This window comes from Microcaecilia unicolor, chromosome 11 (assembly GCF_901765095.1).
Source record: "Microcaecilia unicolor chromosome 11, aMicUni1.1, whole genome shotgun sequence".
NCBI classification, from domain to species: domain Eukaryota; kingdom Metazoa; phylum Chordata; class Amphibia; order Gymnophiona; family Siphonopidae; genus Microcaecilia; species Microcaecilia unicolor.
Window position 1 is genome coordinate 201,862,415 of NC_044041.1, and position 20,093 is coordinate 201,882,507.

Genomic DNA, 20,093 nt, shown 5'->3' on the forward strand with positions numbered 1-20,093 from the left:
AGAGTACCTGAATGTAACTCACCTTGAGCTACTACTGAAAAGGGTGTGAGCAAAATCTAAATAAATAAATATATGGAATGTTGCTACTATTGAAGATTCTACGTGGAATGTTGCCATGTTTTGAGATTCTGGAATGTTGCTACTATTTGAGATTGTAGATGGAAGGTTGCTAGTGGAGGAGTGGCCTAGTGGTTAGAGCACTGGTGGCCAGTTCAAATCCCACTGCTGCTCCTTGTGATCTTGGGCAAGTCACTTAACCCTCCATTGCCTCAGGTACAAACTTAGATTGTGAGCCCTCCCGCGACAGAGAAATATCCAGAGTACCTGAATGTAACTCACCTTGAGCTACTACTGAAAAAGGTGTGAGCAAAAATGCAAATAAATACAAAACTCAGCCTGTACGACTGAAAGCAGCTAAGTGAGTAAGAAGATTTCTTTCTGCAGCAACTGTTAAACTTTAAACTCAACTGTTAAACATTTACCTCCCAAACAGCTCAAAACCAAAACCTACTCTGGCAGTTGCTGAGTGTTGGGGACAGATGACGTTGGTGCTGAGTGTCCTGGCTCACGAGTGGGGCACTTCTGCACAGGGTATGTACAGCTCATGTTCAGAGGATAAGACCCTGCGCTCGGGATAATAGAGGTTTGTTTGTTTTTTTTTTCCGTTTTTGGCCATGAACCACTGATCTGTCCCTTTTCCTTTCCGTGGATCAAGGAACTGGAGTGTGACGACACATCCTTCCTTAGTCTATGCCAGTGGTTCCCAAACCTGGTCCCGGAGGCAGGTTTTCAGGATATCCACCATGAATATTCAGATTTGCATGCAGTGAAGGCAGTGATAGGCCACTCTCCAGAGAAGGCTTAGTAAGGTCTGTCACTTACTGTGTTTTCAAATTTAAAAAAAGAAGAAAAAGTCCTTCTGTCCCTGCCATGCCTATTTATTGTGGCAGACACAGAAGCAGGCAGGTGTGTGTGGCAGTGGTGTAGCTAGGGGGGGGGCCTGGCCCCCCCCCCCCCCAAAAAAAAAAATTTGCTCTGGGCCCCTGGTTGGCTGGCGGGGATCCCCAACTCCCACCAGCTGAAGTCTTTGTCCAGTGCTGGTCTGTGGCAGTGCCACTGCATTGCCTGCCCTGTTCTCGCTTCCCCTCACGTCAGGCATGCTCCGTTCAGTGAAATTGAGCATGCTCAGTTTCACTAAAATGAGCATGCTGGACATGAGGGGAAGCGAGAGCAGGGCAGGAAATGAGGCAGATAAAGACCTTATGGTCCATCCAGACTGCCCAACAAGATAAACTCATTTTACATGGTATGTGATACTTTATACCCGAGTTTGATTTGTCCTTACCATTCTCAGGGCACAGACCGTAGAAGTCTGCCCAGCACTGTTCTTGCACTAAAAGTTCTGAAGGTTCTGGAATCCTAAAGAGTTACAAGATTCCGGAATCCCAATTAGTAGCAACATTCCATGTAGAACCCCAAAGAGTAACATAGTAAATGACGGCAGATAAAGACCTGAACGGTCCATCCAGTCTGCCCAACAAGATAAACTCATTTTACATGGTATGTGATACTTTATATGTTTGATTTGTCCTTGCCATTCTCAGGGCACAGACCGTAGAAGTCTGCCCAGCACTGGTTTTGCTTCCCAATTACCAGTGTTGCCACCCAATCTCCGCTAAGATTCTGTAGATCCGTTCCTTCTAAACAGGATTCCTCTCAGTTTATCCCACGCATGTTTGAATTCCATTACCGTTTCCATCTCTACCACCTCCCGCGGGAAGGCATTCCATGTATCCACCACCCTTTCTGTGAAAAAATACTTCCTGACATTACTCCTGAGTCTGCCCCCCTTCGACCTCAATTCATGTCCTCTAGCTCTACCGCCTTCCCATCTCCGGGAAAGGTTTGTTTGTGGATTGATACCTTTCAAACATTTGAATGTCTGTATCATGTCACCCCTGTTTCTCCTTTCCTCCGAGGTATACATGTTCTTGATGAGGGATTTGGGCCCCAGTTACATGATGAAGACATTGGAGTGGTTTGTGCCTGGCAAGAGTTTAGGGTTTAGCCAGAGGAGCCCGCTTGATAGTCTGTGGTACGTTTTAGAATATCTTTGCTTTTAGACCTTCACCAGAAGCTGAGTTATTCCACGTTTAGAAGGAAAGTGAAGCCATAGTTTTAGTCCCCCAAAATGTGGGGACCCCAGGGTCTCATCAAGGTGAAAAGAAAGGTTTCTCATGTCACTTAGCCTGTGACACGAGTGTGTTGGTTGGGGTTTGCGACTCAAGGTTTTTAAGGGTCAATTGTATAGTTGTGGTGTATAAAAATTGTTGATTTAGATTGTAAGCTCTTTAGAGCAGGGACTGTCTTTTCTTCATGTTCAACTGTGAAGCGCTGCGTACGACTGGTAGCGCTATAGAAATGATTTGTTGTAGTAGTAGTAGTAGAAGCCTGCCCTTGCAGATCAGCAACGCAGCCGCGCAGGCTTCCATTTCTGTGAGTCTGACATACGTGCAGGACGTCAGACTCACAGAAATAGAAGCCTGCGCGGCCGCGTTGCTGATCTGCAAGGGCCGACTTCTACATGGAATGTTGCTAGTGGAATAGCAACATTAACATTCCATGTAGAATCTCAAACAGTAGCAACAGAATCTCCAATAGTAGCAACATTCCATTTAGAATCATTCCTATGTGTCCTATCTGTCTGTCCTACCCTTATCCCTTCTTTGTCTTGTCTGTCTGTCCTGATTTAGATTGTAAGCTCTTTTGAGCAGGGACTGTCTTTTCTTCATGTTCAATTGTGAAGCGCTGCGTACGACTGGTAGCACTATAGAAATCATTTATAGTAGTAGTAGAAGCCTGCCCTTGCAGATCAGCAACGCGGCCGCGTAGGCTTCTGTTTCTGTGAGTCTGACATACGTGCAGGACGTCAGACTCACAGAAATAGAAGCCTGCGCGGCCGCGTTGCTGATCTGCAAGGGCCGACTTCTACATGGAATGTTGCTAGTGGAATAGCAACATTAACATTCCATGTAGAATCTCAAACAGTAGCAACAGAATCTCCAATAGTAGCAACATTCCATTTAGAATCATTCCTATGTGTCCTATCTGTCTGTCCTACCCTTATCCCTTCTTTGTCTTGTCTGTCTGTCCTGATTTAGATTGTAAGCTCTTTTGAGCAGGGACTGTCTTTTCTTCATGTTCAATTGTGAAGCGCTGCGTACGACTGGTAGCACTATAGAAATCATTTATAGTAGTAGTAGAAGCCTGCCCTTGCAGATCAGCAACGCGGCCGCGTAGGCTTCTGTTTCTGTGAGTCTGACGTCCTGCACGTACGTGCAGGACGTCAGACTCACAGAAATAGAAGCCTGCGCGGCCGCGTTGCTGATCTGCAAGGGCCGACTTCTACATGGAATGTTGCTAGTGGAATAGCAACATTAACATTCCATGTAGAATCTCAAACAGTAGCAACATTCCAGAATCTCAAATAGTAGCAACAGAATCTCCAATAGTAGCAACATTCCATTTAGAATCATTCCTATGTGTCCTATCTGTCTGTCCTACCCTTATCCCTTCTTTGTCCTGTCTGTCTGTCCTGATTTAGATTGTAAGCTCTTTTGAGCATAAGTACATAAGTACATAAGTAGTGCCACACTGGGAAAGACCAAAGGTCCATCTAGCCCAGCATCCTGTCACCGACAGTGGCCAATCCAGGTCAAGGGCACCTGGCACGCTCCCCAAACGTAAAAACATTCCAGACAAGTTATACCTAAAAATGCGGAATTTTTCCAAGTCCATTTAATAGCGGTCTATGGACTTGTCCTTTAGGAATCTATCTAACCCCTTTTTAAACTCCGTCAAGCTAACCGCCCGTACCACGTTCTCTGGCAACGAATTCCAGAGTCTAATTACACGTTGGGTGAAGAAAAATTTTCTCCGATTCGTTTTAAATTTACCACACTGTAGCTTCAACTCATGCCCTCTAGTCCTAGTATTTTTGGATAGCGTGAACAGTCGCTTCACATCCACCCGATCCATTCCACTCATTATTTTATACACTTCTATCATATCTCCCCTCAGCCGTCTCTTCTCCAAGCTGAAAAGCCCTAGCCTTCTCAGCCTCTCTTCATAGGAAAGTCGTCCCATCCCCACTATCATTTTCGTCGCCCTTCGCTGTACCTTTTCCAATTCTACTATATCTTTTTTGAGATACGGAGACCAGTACTGAACACAATACTCCAGGTGCGGTCGCACCATGGAGCGATACAACGGCATTATAACATCCGCACACCTGGACTCCATACCCTTCCTAATAACACCCAACATTCTATTCGCTTTCCTAGCCGCAGCAGCACACTGAGCAGAAGGTTTCAGCGTATCATCGACGACGACACCCAGATCCCTTTCTTGATCCGTAACTCCTAACGCGGAACCTTGCAAGACGTAGCTATAATTCGGGTTCCTCTTACCCACATGCATCACTTTGCACTTGTCAACATTGAACTTCATCTGCCACTTGCACGCCCATTCTCCCAGTCTCGCAAGGTCCTCCTGTAATCGTTCACATTCCTCCTGCGACTTGACGACCCTGAATAATTTTGTGTCATCGGCGAATTTAATTACCTCACTAGTTATTCCCATCTCTAGGTCATTTATAAATACATTAAAAAGCAACGGACCCAGCACAGACCCCTGCGGGACCCCACTAACTACCCTCCTCCACTGAGAATACTGGCCACGCAATCCTACTCTCTGCTTCCTATCTTTCAACCAGTTCTTAATCCATAATAATACCCTACCTCCGATTCCATGACTCTGCAATTTCTTCAGGAGTCTTTCGTGCGGCACTTTGTCAAACGCCTTCTGAAAATCCAGATATACAATATCAACCGGCTCCCCATTGTCCACATGTTTGCTTACCCCCTCAAAAAAATGCATTAGATTGGTGAGGCAAGACTTCCCTTCACTAAATCCGTGCTGACTTTGTCTCATCAGTCCATGTTTTTGTATATGCTCTGCAATTTTATTCTTAATAATAGCCTCCACCATCTTGCCCGGCACCGACATCAGACTCACCGGTCTATAATTTCCCGGATCTCCTCTGGACCCCTTCTTAAAAATCGGAGTAACATTGGCTACCCTCCAATCTTCCGGTACTACACTCGATTTTAGGGACAGATTGCATATTTCTAACAGTAGCTCCGCAAGTTCATTTTTTAGTTCTATTAATACTCTGGGATGAATACCATCAGGTCCCGGTGATTTACTACTCTTCAGCTTGCTGAACTGACCCATTACATCCTCCAAGGTTACAGAGAATTTGTTTAGTTTCTCCGACTCCCCCGCTTCAAATATTCTTTCCGGCACCGGTGTCCCCCCCAAATCCTCCTCGGTGAAGACCGAAGCAAAGAATTCATTTAATTTCTCCGCTACGGCTTTGTCCTCCTTGATCACCCCTTTAACACCATTTTCGTCCAGCGGCCCAACCGACTCTTTGGCCGGTTTCCTGCTTTTAATGTATCTAAAAAAATTTTTACTATGTATTTTTGCTTCCAACGCTAATTTCTTCTCAAAGTCCTTTTTTGCCCTCCTTATCTCCGCTTTGCATTTGGCTTGGCATTCCTTATGATCTATCCTGTTACTTTCAGTTGGTTCTCTTCTCCACTTTCTGAAGGATTGTTTTTTGGCTCTAATGATTTCCTTTATCTTACTGTTTAGCCACGCCGGCTGACGTTTAGTCTTTTTTCCCTTTTTTCTAATACGTGGAATATATTTGTCCTGAACCTCCAGGATGGTGTTTTTAAACAGCATCCACGCCTGATGCAAGTTTTTTACTCTGCGAGCTGCTCCTTTCAGTCTTTTTTTCACCATTTTTCTCATTTTGTCGTAATCACCTTTTCTATAGTTAAACGCTAGCGTACTTGATTTCCTAGTTTCACTTCCTTCAATGCCAATATCAAAACCGATCATATTATGATCACTGTTATCAAGCGGCCCTCGTATCGTTACCCCCTGCACTAGATCATGAGCACCACTAAGGACTAAGTCTAGTATTTTTCCTTCTCTTGTCGGCTCCTGAACTAGCTGTTCCATGAAGCTGTCCTTGATTTCATCAAGAAATCTTATGTCCCTTGCGTGTACAGATGTTACATTAACCCAGTCTATATGCGGGTAATTGAAATCCCCAATTATTATTGTGTTGCCCAGTTTGTTTGCGTCCCTGATTTCCTTTAACAGGGACTGTCTTTTCTTCATGTTCAATTGTGAAGCGCTGCGTACGACTGGTAGCGCTATAGAAATGATTTGTAGTAGTAGTAAATAAGAGAAAGCATCTACACCTCATGTAATGGGTACCCACAGCAGAATGAACCCAGCACACAGGGCCCTAAATTATTTGGGATGATTTCCTAAAATATCCATTATAGTATTAAAAAAAAAAAAATATATATATATCTATATATCACCATCTGCTAAACAGTATTTTCGGAAAAAAAAGATAGACATTTTGCTTTTTTGAAAATGACCTTCTTTCCTATTTAGATTTTGGACGTTTTTTTGCAAAACGTCCAAAGTCGGACTTAGATGTCAGATCGAAAATGCCCCTCCACGCAACTTTGTAAGTCTAAGTGTTCTGAAAATACACCTCCACATCGCCATGTTCTAGGAGTTTAAACTGGTACACGGGCTTCTCATCGATGCTTAAATTTGGCATTTATGGCAAAGCTCATAAAGAAAGAAAAATTACAGTGTCTAAATGGAGATGCAATCCTGCGGAGAAGCTGAGGTTTAAATCCAGCAGCCTTGCCACAAGTGGGAAGAGGTGGAATTCACTGCTGGATTTGATTTAGCAAAAAGCTTTTGGGAGGGAAGGGAAAAGCATGAGGATTAACCTCTTCCTGAGCTGTGCTGCATCCTCCCCCCCCCCACCCACCCCCAGTCTTGGGACACAGGGAGGCCTGCCATTGGCTAGGAGGAAGAGTGCAGGGGGGTAGCGGTGACTGTGGAGGGGTTGCCACGTCATGCTTCCAACCCGTTTGCTGTTGCTGGAGCTCCTAATTCTAAACAGATCCTTCTTTTGGAAGTTGCAGGCCAAAAAGGAGACTGGGCCCCTTCACATTCCCCCCCTGCTCAAAACCTATCCCCAGCTTCTCTCAAACCAGGTAGAGGGCCAGGGATAGGAGAGGACTGCTTAGCCTGTCTCCAACATTCAGAATCACAGGCAGATGAACAGTGGTGTACCAAGGGGGGGGGGGGGGGGCGGTGGGTGCGGTCCGCCCCGGGTGCACGCCGCTGGGGGGGGGGGGGTTCGCACGCCTGTGGGCTCCGCTCATTCCGTGCTCCCTCTGCCCCGGAACAGGTTACTTCCTGTTCCGGAGCAGAGGGAGCATGGAACGAGCGAAGCCGAGAGGCGCGCAGCACCCCCCCCCCCCAGCAGGTAAAAATGCACCCGGGGGGGGGGGGTGTCCTTTCGCCAGGGGGAAGTGTCCATCCTTTCACCGGGGGGAGGTGTCACGCTGCACCCAGGGGTGGGGGAACGCATCGGCGATCCGCCCCGGGTGTCAGCCACCCTAGGAACGCCACTGCAGATGAAACAACCATGCCCCAACATCCTTTTCTTCTTCCTGCAGCGGCAAATGCAGGCCTCTGCCCCTGTTTAGAAGTTACCCAGCTCCTGGTTTTGAATTTACAGCCCAAAGTAATCTGGGATTCGTAGTGTCTGATCTTGCGCATTGGCAATCAGTGCTGCAAGTCCCATAACGCAATATAATTGGGGTGGTCAGAAATCCAGAAATGCCCCAAAAACTCTAGCCAAAAACTGAGTAACTTGGCATCTTTGAGTTTTAGCCTGAGGAGCTCGTAGAAGGGGGTTAATTCCTGTGCGATTTTAAAAGCCAGCGACCAGAGTGTTAAGGAACGAGGGTGTAGTCATTATGGGAATATAATTTTCATAGCCACTTACCGGGAAAGTGCAGAGCTGCCAAGCTACTTGGTTCCAGGGTAGAGATTTAAGGGCAGTCCTGGATTTTGAACGATCTCATTCCCAGTGCATTATGGAAACTGCAGCTCTGCTTTCGGGGACTACAACTACCACACTGCTTTGGGATGTAAGTTCAAACCAGCAGTTCTGAACTTGATAGTTCTGATATGGAGAATTTAACTAAGTAAATTGGGCCTGTCAAAAAAAAAATTTGCACTGCTGGGTCCAGCTAGGTTTGAGTGTGCCAGAGCTTTCATTGCACGTACAAGTTTAGTTGGGTTAAAAAAAAAGAAAAGATTTTTAGCTTAGGGGAGCAAATGGCATGTGACCAAGATATTTTCAAAAGTACATTTGCTGTCTAATCTCTGTTCCCCTTGGCTGCGCATTGGAATAGCAGCTGTAGGATAGGTGGGTGCCTTTTTTTAGCACACAAACCTTACACTGGTTCATGCTGAAAGAGAAACAGCCTGTGTATTGCCTTTTTGAAAATTAGTTACCCAAAACATATAACACAAAAAATTTCTCCACCATAATCACACCATACTGTTCTCTTCCTGTCTCACAAAACCTGAAAATTCTTGGAGTCACCATTGATCGAAACCTCACTCTTGATGCCCACGTGAAAAACACGACGAAACAGATGTTCTACGCCATGTGGAAACTCAAAAGAGTAAAACCGTTCTTCCCGAGACACATCTTCCGTACCCTGGTACAGTCAATGGTAATAAGTCATCTGGACTACTGCAACGCACTGGACACTGGCTGTAAAGAACAGACTATCAAAAAACTCCAAACTGCCCAGAACACTGCCGCCAGACTCATATTTGGAAAAACCAAATATGAAAGTGCAAAACCCTTAAGAGAGAAACTCCACTGGCTCCCACTTAAGGAACGCATTGCGTTCAAGATCTGCACGATTGTACACGAAATCATTCACGCAGACGCCCCAATCTACATGCTAAACCTCGTGGACCTACCTCCCAGAAACGCCACAAGATCATCCCGCAAATTTCTCAACCTGCACTTCCCCAGCTGTAAAGGACTAAAATACAAGCTGATGCATGCCACCGCCTTCTCTTACATGAGCACGCAGTTATGGAATGCACTACCTACAGACCTGAAAACAATCAACGAAATAACCATCTTTCGCAAAGCCCTGAAGACACACTTCTTCAACAAAGCCTACAACGAGAACCGATAACCTCACTAATCCACCTCATGAACCTACTCAGTTATGAAAACCCACCTTCTATAACTACCCTAATCACTCCCTTCCTTCTTCTCTCTTCCCTTACTTAATCTCGGCACAATACTAACTGTATCTGATACCCTAGAATGACAATGTTATTAAAACTATGTAAGCCACATTGAGCCTGCAAATAGGTGGGAAAATGTGGGATATAAATGCAATAAATAAATAAATAATAAAAGTCTTGGAATATTGCACAGGCTGCTCAAAATAGCCCCCTAATTTAAATGCCCAAATGTGTCATGTTTTCTGCCCTCCTGCAGCTACGTGAAATGCCAGAGCACCAAATCCACCCATGGATCAGCTGCCTGTGATTTACGTCACTCCAATGGACTTTTTCAAAAGATCCAGTGCACAGAAGCATGTCTGGTATCGTGCAGTGTCTGTCAAACACTCAACTGAAAACCATATTTACTGCATAAACGTAGAGTCTTTACATCACTAGCAGCAGTGGAGCCAGACAGCTAATTTTGGGTAGGTCTGAGTTCAAAGTGGTGGGCATAAATTTATCTTTCTGCTTCAACCTCCCCCTGCTCTTTGCCCCTTCTTGCCCCCCACCCCCACAACTCTCTGTGCAAAATATTAATGTGACCCACTGAGCGAAAAGGAACCAAAAGTGGGGTTAGAAATAATAGAGATCAAAGCTACACTGTTGACCTCTAGGTTACTACAGATGGTTCTCTGACCCAGGGGTTTCTTTTAACCCCTGGAAAATCCAGGGACACACTGAGGCAGAAAGGTGATGCACATTGGATAAAATCATCCGAATCATAGTTACCCTGATGGTCAGCACTCAAGAAAAAGATCTGGGTGTCATTGTAGATAATACGCTGAAATCTTCTGCTCAGTGTACAGCAATGGCCAACAAAGCAAACAGGATGCTAGGAATTATTAGGAAAGGGATGATGAATAAGACTGAAAATACTAAAATGCCCTTGTATCGCTCCATCCGCATCTTGACTATTGCATTCAGTTCTGGTCGCCGTATCTCAAAAAAGATATAGCAAAATTTTAGAAAAGGCTCAAAGAAGAGCGACTAAAATGATAAAGGGGATGGAACGCTTCTCATATGAGGAAAGGTTAAAGAGGTTAGGGCTCTTCAGCTTGGAAAAGAGATGGCTGAGTGGAGATACGATTGAGGTCTACAAAATCCTGAGTGGTGTAGAACAAGCAGAAGTAAATCAATTTTTTGCTTGTTCCAAAAGTACAAAGACTAGGGGTACACTCGAGGAAGTTACATGGAAATACTTTTAAAAGAAGTAGGAGGAACTATTTTTTTCATTCAACAGATAGTTAAACTCTGGAACTCTTTGCCATAGGAGGTGGTAACAGCGGATAGCGTATCTGGGTTTAAAAAAAGGTTTGGAAAAATTCCTGTAGGAAAAGTCCATAGTCTGCTATTGAGACAGACATGGGAAGCAACTGCTTGCCCTGGGATTTGTAGTATGGAATGTTGCTACTCTTTGAGATTCTGCATGGAATCTTGTCACTCTTTAGGATTCCAGAATCTTGCTATTCTTTGGGGTTCTACATGGAATGTCGCTACTCTTTGAGATTCTGCATGGAATCTTGTCACTCTTTGTGATTCCAGAATCTTGCTATTGTTTGGGGTTCTACATGGAATGTCGCTACTCTTTGAGATTCTGCATGGAATCTTGTCACTCTTTAGGATTCCAGAATCTTGCTATTCTTTGGGGTTCTACATGGAATGTTGCTACTCTTTGAGATTCTGCATGGAATCTTGTCACTCTTTGGGATTCCAGAATCTTGCTATTCTTAGGGTTCTACATGGAATGTTGCCACGATTTGGGTTTCTGCCAGGTACTTGTGACCTGGCTTGGCCACTGTTTGGAAAACAGGATACTGGGCTAGTTGGACAATTGGTCTGACCCAGTAAGGCTACTCTTATGTTATGTTCTTATGTAAAAGTTCAAAGGGGTACATCTGGGCAAATTTCATTTTTGAAAGTTTTGTGTACTGTAGGGTTAGTAGAATCGGACTACGTTTTTCATGTTGTACAGCCTAAAAACTGCAGGTACCTAAAGTGGGGCATGTGATTTTGGGGGTTAATGACATTTTATCGATAAACGTTTCTCATTTTTTTAAAAGACGTCATTGGCAGGATTATGCAGTTGATATGTCACAAGATAGAGGGATAAGTCACATACCCCACTTTTGGTACCTTTTTACTCAGCAGGTCACAAATACCAACATTGGTGGGGATCCCCAAGCCCCCTGCCAGCCGAAGACCTCCTCTTCTGGTAGCCAGAACTGTTTCCAAGCTTGACAGCCAGCAGCAGTATCCCTGAGCCACTGCTGGCCCCCTGTGAATGAAAACTGAGCAGGCGTGGGGGAAGGGGCGGCAGTGGCTTGGGGACACTGTTGCTGGCTGCCAAGTTTCAAAACACTTCTGGCCACTGGGGGGCTTGAGGATCCCCACCAGCCACAGCAAGGGTGACCCAATTGTGAGTGGGCGGGCCCCTGCCTATTTGGACCCATCGGTAGCTACACCGTTGACCTCTAGGTTACTAAAGATGGTTCTCTGGCCCAGGGGTTTGTTTTAACCCCTGGAAAATTCAGGGACACACTGAGGCAGAAAGGTAGCAAACCAGGAATGCACTTAAATGTTATGGTGACAGCGAGGTTTGTTTGTTTTTTTAAGTCAGATTCCCCATTGGATTTTGGATTTTATTTCAGGCCTTGTTCAGTTCCTGAATGCAGCTTGAGGTGAGTTACATTCAGGTACAGGGTTAGAACCTGTTCAATCTTAACTGAGCCTAGTGGAGGGAACCTCATCTGATTTCTGGAGGACTTTTCCTGTTAAGTATTTTCACTTTCAGCATTGAATTTTAGTACAGTGTAAATAACCATCAGGCCATATCATTAGATGTTAAGAAGGTAAATTTTCAGGAGTGACCTGGAACTATGAACACAATGTGAAAGGAGTCAGAGGACTAGATCAGCTCAAATGTGTACAATTAGATATTTAATTTCCTTAAAGTAGGAATGTACTTTTGACCACTTAGCACGGGGGGAGGGGGGCACAGCTCTGCAAAGTGAGTGGGGGAGTAACATATTTCGAAAAAATGACGTTGCAAATCATGCCACAGTATCAGTCCTGATGCTCTGCCGGGTCAGGGTCACCGACCCCGAACTTATGTCAGCTATACAAACAGAAATATCGATTTCTATTCTGCACTGTAGAGAGGTGTGGTAGCCGTGTTAGTCCACTCTTAAAGGTAATCAATAGAAATCAAACAAAATAAAACATGGAAAAGAAAATAAGATGATACCTTTTTTATTGGACATAACTTAATACATTTCTTGATTAGCTTTGATGTCCCCATGCATACCCCCACCCTCCCACTCTGTCAGACTGTCAAAGTAATGCTTTGATGTTTTTCTTATATATACTATCTGCCAACACATTTGCTTATTTCCGATCTGAGGAAGAAGGGCAACCTTCGAAAGCTAATCAAGAAATGTATTAAGTTATGTCCAATAAAAAAGGTATCGTCTTATTTTCTTTTCCATGTTTTATTTTGTTTGATTTCTATAGATTCTACATGGAATGTTGCTATTCCACTAGCAACATTCCATGTAGAAGTCGGCCCTTGTAGATCACCAATGTGGCCGCGCAGGCTTCTGCTTCTGTGAGTCTGACGTCCTGCACGTACGTGCAGGACGTCAGACTCACAGAAACAGAAGCCTGCGCAGGAATGTTGCTAGTGGAATAGCAACATTCCATGTAGAATGTCCAATAGTAGCAACATTCTATGTAGAATCTCCAATAGTATCTATTTTACTGTCATAGTAATGCTTGAAGGTTTTCACTTATATACACTGTCAGCTAGCACATTTGCTTATTTCCGATCTGAGGAAGAAGGGCTACCTTCAAAAGCTAATCAAGAAATGTATTAAGTTATGTCCAATAAAAAAGGTCTCATCTTATTTTCTTTTCCATGTTTTATTTTGTTTGATTTCTATAGATTCTACATGGAATGTTGCTATTCCACTAGCAACATTCCATGTAGAAGTCGGCCCTTGTAGATCACCAATGTGGCCGCGCAGGCTTCTGCTTCTGTGAGTCTGACGTCCTGCACGTACGTGCAGGACGTCAGACTCACAGAAACAGAAGCCTGCGCAGGAATGTTGCTAGTGGAATAGCAACATTCCATGTAGAATGTCCAATAGTAGCAACATTCTATGTAGAATCTCCAATAGTATCTATTTTACTGTCATAGCAATGCTTGAATGTTTTCACTTATAAACACTGTCAGCTAGCACATTTGCTTATTTCCGATCTGACGAAGAAGGGCAACCTTCGAAAGCTAATCAAGAAATGTATTAAGTTATGTCCAATAAAAAGGTATCATCTTATTTTCTTTTCCATGTTTTATTCTGCACTTTAGGTTACAAAAGAAATAAATTAGAACATTTCTCTAATGAACATAACAGCACAATTATAATTACTTGCAAAAATTAATCAAAACACTTCTGCCAAATAATATATATATAATAATATAACAATATAATGCAAATCACAATCGATTAGCTAAGAATTGGCTCATCACGAATGCATCTTAACAGACGTGATCAGCCCTTAAACAACTGACTAAATAAATACGTTTTCAGCTTATTTCTAAAACCTTTATAAACAGTTTCCAATCTTAAAGCAAAAGCTACAGTTCGATAAGAAAACGATGGTATTAACTTTCTTCCATTCTTTAAATTCTTTATTTCAGGGTAGCACAATCCACATGGGCTGAGAGAAGACAGCAGTGGCCACATGGACCAAAGGGGTGAAGTTGGTGGCAGGAGCAACCCAAGGGGGACCAAAGAGGAGGCAGCATTAGGGAGCTGCCCCCACCCACCAGGAAAGGAAGAGGAGAAGGTGGGGGGGGGGGGGAGTGAAAGAAAGAGGGCGAGCATTGGGCCGAGAGGAGGGGTTGAGAGACAGCCCAGATTTAAGGAAGGTGGTAGGGTGGGAGTGGAAAGAAGGTTATTCCCCTCCCCCCCCACCCTGGTACCTTTTTCTGTATTTTTTTTTTTTTTTAAATCACTCCTGCTTGGTTTCAGCCCGAGGTTCTGCCTCTCTCCCTCCCTCCATTTGCTGTGAAAGCAGCAGTCTGGCTTCTAACAATTATTTTCTTGTGTTCAAACATCTGGAAGGAAGTGACCACCTCTTTCCACTCCCAGCCTGCCCGGTGCATCCCTCAGCTGGAGGAGAGAGAGAGAGTCGCCTGCCCCCCCCCCCCCCCCCCCCCCACCCAGCCATCACAAAAAGTCCCCTTCTTTTCTCTGAACATCCACCACCACCACCTCCCCCCCAGGATGGAGTCAAACCCAGTCCCAGCTTTTTTCTGCAAGAAGTAGAGAAGAAACTTCAACACCTACGGAGCGGTGAGTCAATCTCCAAAATCCCTTTGCAAAAGCAGCAGTGCCGAGAGAAGTTTTGCTGTTACTGGTTTCTTTAAATTACAAGTTTGTCGGTTTCTTTGATTAATTCTAGGAGTGTGATAGCAGCAGCAGCCATTCCCCTGCCCTTCTCTCAGTAGCAAAATAGCAACAGAAAGCAATTCGTGGGGAAAATACAGCTATTTTGTCATCGTTTTCGGATTTGGGTGTACAGCAAATTCACGAACGTTTGGATTCTCTTGGACCAAGAAGAGAATTTGAATGTTATGAATTTTTCTTGTTGATTTTGGACTAGTCCCCTGCAGGAATTGTAGCAGCTAAAATGACTCCCTTCCTGCCAGTGTATGAACGGGAATTGGCTCCTTCACTGACAAGGCTGAGAAGGCTAGGGCTTTTCAGCTTGGAGAAGAGACGGCTGAGGGGAGATATGATAGAAGTGTATAAAATAATGAGTGGAATGGATCGAGTGGATGTGAAGCGACTGTTCACGCTATCCAAAAATACTAGGACTAGAGGGCATGAGTTGAAGCTACAGTGTGGTAAATTTAAAACGAATCGGAGAAAATTTTTCTTCACCCAACGTGTAATTAGACTCTGGAATTCGTTGCCGGAGAACGTGGTACGGGCGGTTAGCTTGACGGAGTTTAAAAAGGGGTTAGATAGATTCCTAAAGGACAAGTCCATAGACCGCTATTAAATGGACTTGGAAAAATTCCGCATTTTTAGGTATAACTTGTCTGGAATGTTTTTACGTTTGGGGAGCGTGCCAGGTGCCCTTGACCTGGATTGGCCACTGTCGGTGACAGGATGCTGGGCTAGATGGACCTTTGGTCTTTCCCAGTATGGCACTACTTATGTACTTATGTACTTATGTAAGAAAGGGGACCCAAAGGACTCCAATTCCTGTCCCCTACCCCGACCCCCCCCTCCGCCACCTCAAGGCTGTCCACAGATCATGTTGACTTTGTGAACCCCGCCTTCGACCCCACAAACCTCTCGTGTTAACCCTGCGTTATTCACTTAGCATGTGTTAAACCTAATGCACCAGTGGAACTGTGTTTCCACATCTACTGTCTGCCTATGATAAGCCCCCTCCCAAAAACTTAAAAAAAAAAAAAAAAAGCTTAACACGTAGGTTACCACAATGTAACAGGGGAGAAATTTTTTCTTTCTGCCTCAACCTCCCCCTTCTCTTTGCCCCTTCTTCCCCCCCCCCTCCACCCCTGCAAGTTCAAAATATAAATGTGATATAAGTGTGACCCACTGAGCGAAAAGGACCCAAAAGTGGGGTTAGAAGTAATACAGACACAAGCTACACTGTTGACCTCTAGGTTACTAAAGATGGTTCTCTGGCCTGTTTTAACTCCTGGAAAATCCAAGCAGGAATGATTAAAAAATAAATAAAAATAAAATAAAAAGGTACCAGGGTGGGGGAGGGCAATAACCTTCTTTCCACTCCCACCTTTCTTAAATCTGGCCTGTCTGAACCCCTCCTCTCAGCCCAATGCTCGCCCTCCTTCTTTCAACCCCCCCCCCCCCCCCCCCCCAGTTCTCAGCAATCTGGCGTTTTGCTTGTTGGTGTTGGCTAACTATGCTTTGAGGGCTTTATGCCATGTAGTAAGACGGCCCCTCACCATGAGCCCCTGTCATGGTCCTGCTCAAGGATACGCCCCCCAAAATGTAATAAAACATTTCTTAGAAAATTTCAAAATGAAATTCATGCCCAGTCCTAACAGCTACATCTAAGGAGCAATACTTTTGTATCCCACCGTTTGCATGAGATTTGAATGCCTAGTGTGCGATCCTTTGCATAATATATAACATAGTAACATAGTAGATGATGGCAGAAAAAGACCTGCACGGTCCATCCAGTCTGCCCAACAAGATAACTCATATGTGCTACTTTTTGTGTATACCTTACCTTGATTTGTATCTGTCTTTTTCAGGGCACAGACCATAGAAGTCTTGCCCAGCACTAGCCCCGCCTCCCAACCACCAGCCCCGCCTCCCACCACTGGCTCTGCCACCCAATCTCGGCTAAGCTTCTGAGGATCCATTCCTTCTGAACAGGATTCCTTTATGTTTATCCCACTCATTTTTGAATTCCGTTACTGTTTTCATCTCCAGCACCTCCCGGGGGAGGGCATTCCAAGTATCCACCACTCTCTCCGTGAAAAAATACTTCCTGACATTTTTCTTGAGTATTTTGATTTTGAGTCTAATGATTTTACTTGAGATTTTTTTCGCACCAGAAGTTTTTCTGCATTGGGAGTAAGACCTAGTACAGGAAAATCTTGAGCAAATGGAGTTAAAGCATAGTTCAGTCTACTGAGTGGGGTGGGCATTGCCCCTCAATCCTCTGTAGCCCATCAGGGACCCTTTTACTGTTTAAATTCTCATCGGAAGCAGTTGGAAGTTTGTCTTACTTTACAAATATAGGGGTCCTTTTACTAAGCCTGCGTTGGCATCAGCGTGTGTTTTTGACGCCCTCTTTTACAGCAGCGGGTAAAAGGCTGTCTTTTTTGGTTGAAAAGAAATGGCTGTGTAGTGAGTGAACCACTTTCCACGCAGTCATTTCATTGGGGGGGGGGGGGGGAGCACTTACCTAGTTTTGGAGCGCCAGAAATGGTGTGTGCTGGGGGGTGGCAAGTATGGCAAGAGTTGAAGAAACAGGGAGGTTCTCAATACCTACGAAGGGCATTGCATTTGTGTGGAGAAACCATCAAGAAACATCAGGATTACAAAGTTCAAGATGGCAGGTGCAGTGACCCTCCACCTACTGCTAAGATATATAGGGGTCCTTTTGGTAAGCTGCAGTAAGAGATGGCCTTAGGACGCTCTTACGCGGGTCTTTCCCCTGCACTAAGGCCATTTTTACTAAGGCCATGAGAAAGGGTTATTATATGGCTGCCTTCTAATGTTAGCATTAGTGTAGGCCAGAGACTGTAAAAGCAGTTAGCTTAGCGGGGTTTAAAAAGAGGTTTGGATAGCTTCCTAAAAGAAAAGTCAATAATGGGCTTGGGGAAAAATCCACTGCTTATTTGTAGGATAAGCAGCATAAAATGTATTGAACTTTTTCGGGATCTTGCCAGGTATTTGTGACCTGGATTGGCCACTGTTGGAAACAGGATGCTGGGCTTGATGGACCTTTGGTCTGTCTCAGTATGGCAATACTTATGTACTTGGGATTCTGAATGGAATCTTGCTACTGTTTGGGGTTCTACATGGAATGTTGCTACACTTTGAAATTCTGCATGGAATCTTGTTATTCTTTAGAATTCTAGAATCTTGCTACTCTTTGGGGTTCAACTGGTTAGGACAGGAATGCCCACTCTCTGCCCCTGATGCCCCCACTGGCACTGGATAAGAAGTGAAACAAATCCTGCCCAAACTCCCATGCACAGGAATTATCTCATGCAGATAGGACAAACTTTGGCTTCTGCAGGGTGTATGCACATCATTTAAGGTACCTTTGCCCAGCATCAGTGGTGTATCCATTCAAGGTGCGTGTGTTGCGTATGCTGCACCCCCCCACCCCCACCCCCATCAGTCCATCCTTTTTCCTTCTCACAGTCCCTTCCCAGCCCCTCAAAGCTCTCACAATTCCCTTCTTCCCCCCACTCTCTTCATTCCTTAAAATCACCTCCAGTCTTTGCCCGGGCAGTGGCATAGCCAGACAACAGATTGTGGGTGGGCCTAGGCAAGAAGTGGGTGGGCACCAAGTGTTCTCCCTCCCACCACCACTATCACCACCACCACCACCAAGAAAATATCTCAGCTGGCAGGAAAATGCTTCTTTCCACCTTGGCAGTCTGCAGAAGGCATGCGCTGAAAACTGAGCATGCGCAGGTTCCGGTATCGTTGAGAGAAGCGTTTTTGTTACCGTTAGGCGGAAGTCTTCAGCTGGCGGAGCTTGAGATCCCCACCAGCAACTGATAAACGTGTGCTACTGCTGGGTGGACCTAAGCCCTAAGTGGGTGGGCCCTGGCCCACCCAGGCCCACCTGTGGCTACGCCACTGCAACGCTCATAGGCTGTCTGCGGCCTGCACCGGGGCTTTCTCTCTGAACCGTCCCGCCCCCTTCTGACACAACTACCTGTTTTCTGAAGGGCAGGATGGTCACTTTTAAATTAAGTATCCTGTGAACGGAGAGCAGAAATAGCGTAGAAAAACCTGTACACAGCAGTTTGCTCTGACAGTTTTTGAAATGGTGCAGTTTTCCCTAAATATTTCATTTCCTGCAACATCTGAAAGGGGAAAAAGATCCATAGCAAACGCCAGACATTGTGCAAGTGAGAAGCACGTGTGTAAATCACGCCTACAAACGACCCTACAGCAGTGCTTGCAAATTTCTTCACTTGCACAGAATTTTCCTTAACTGAAAGATGCTGGAAATTTAAACCTTTGGGAAAGGCGCAATGTTTTTAAAATTGGGCAAGCCAGCTGACATTTATTCATTTATTTATTTGTGACATTTATATCCCACATTATCCCAAACAAGTTTGAGTTCAATGTGGCTTACAATGAACGGTATAGGATACATAACAAAGAATAATGCATAAGAAAGTAATTTGTTGTAAGAATCCAATTTTGCAAATTTAGAAAATCTATAATGAGTGAGAAATTGTACATGAAGCAAAGAGAAACGCTTAAATCTGGCCCTAAGACTGTTTCTGCTTCTATTTTCAAACGTGTAGAATCTGAACGGTCAACCTAAGCATGGGAAAGTGCTTTCAGCACCTTTCATCCAGGCATTGAGCTGACTCTGTGGGTGCTTCAGCACCCCTAATATTGAGAAAATTCCTTGTATGTGTCCAGGGAGGGGTTATTTCCATTGGGCTTAGCACCCCCAAGAATTTTGAAATGCTGGCTCCTATGCACCCAGGTTGTGTATGATTCCAGATCTAATCCTTTAACTCACCCTGGGAGTTGAGGCTTGACCTGTATTAATGCTGTCAGGGGTAAAGGAAAATCAACCGGTGACCCTTTGCCCCTATTTGCAAGAGCAAAGGAATGTCCTTGTGTGTCCCATGTCCATCAAAGGTCCAGGGGAAAAGTCATTTTTGAATGGTTTAATCTCAGAGCAAAGAGAACCTGGTGAGATACCTACAGGGGTCTGGTAAACAGAGAGGAAGCCACCTGTGTTTTGCTATAAAACGTGCACATTTGCAGCTCCTCCATGTGGGATTCTCATTCAACCACTTGCGTTGCTGACTCTCCTGCGTGTCAATGGAGTCTCCCTTACACCCTACATCAAAGGGGTTTCCAGTCTGATCCCATGCGTCAACCTTAATGGTGTCCTATTGAGAAGACATTCAGTTAAGTCCAATATCTCATTTGGACCTTTTTTGACACTTGCTATTCTGCCAGGGAATGGGTCAGATTCTTGTGAGTAATGTATCTTTTTTATTTTTATTTATTTATTTGTTGCATTTGTACCCCACGTTT

General features: G+C 44.6%; 1 protein-coding gene across 6 annotated transcripts in view; it reads left to right on the forward strand.

Moving 5' to 3' along the window:
* Positions 1–510: 510 nt before the first annotated feature.
* LOC115480295 (protein eva-1 homolog B-like) overlaps positions 511–20,093 on the forward strand; it is a 47,770-nt gene continuing 28,187 nt past the window's right edge. For 4 of the 6 annotated variants that reach the window (XM_030218874.1, XM_030218879.1, XM_030218878.1 and 1 more), the window contains exon 1: positions 14,505–14,630. The gene's annotated coding sequence lies outside the window, so the exon portion shown is untranslated. Of the gene's footprint in view, positions 592–622; positions 644–14,504; positions 14,631–20,093 lie in introns of those variants that run through there. The other 2 variants (XM_030218875.1, XM_030218876.1) reach the window with 2 other exon arrangements.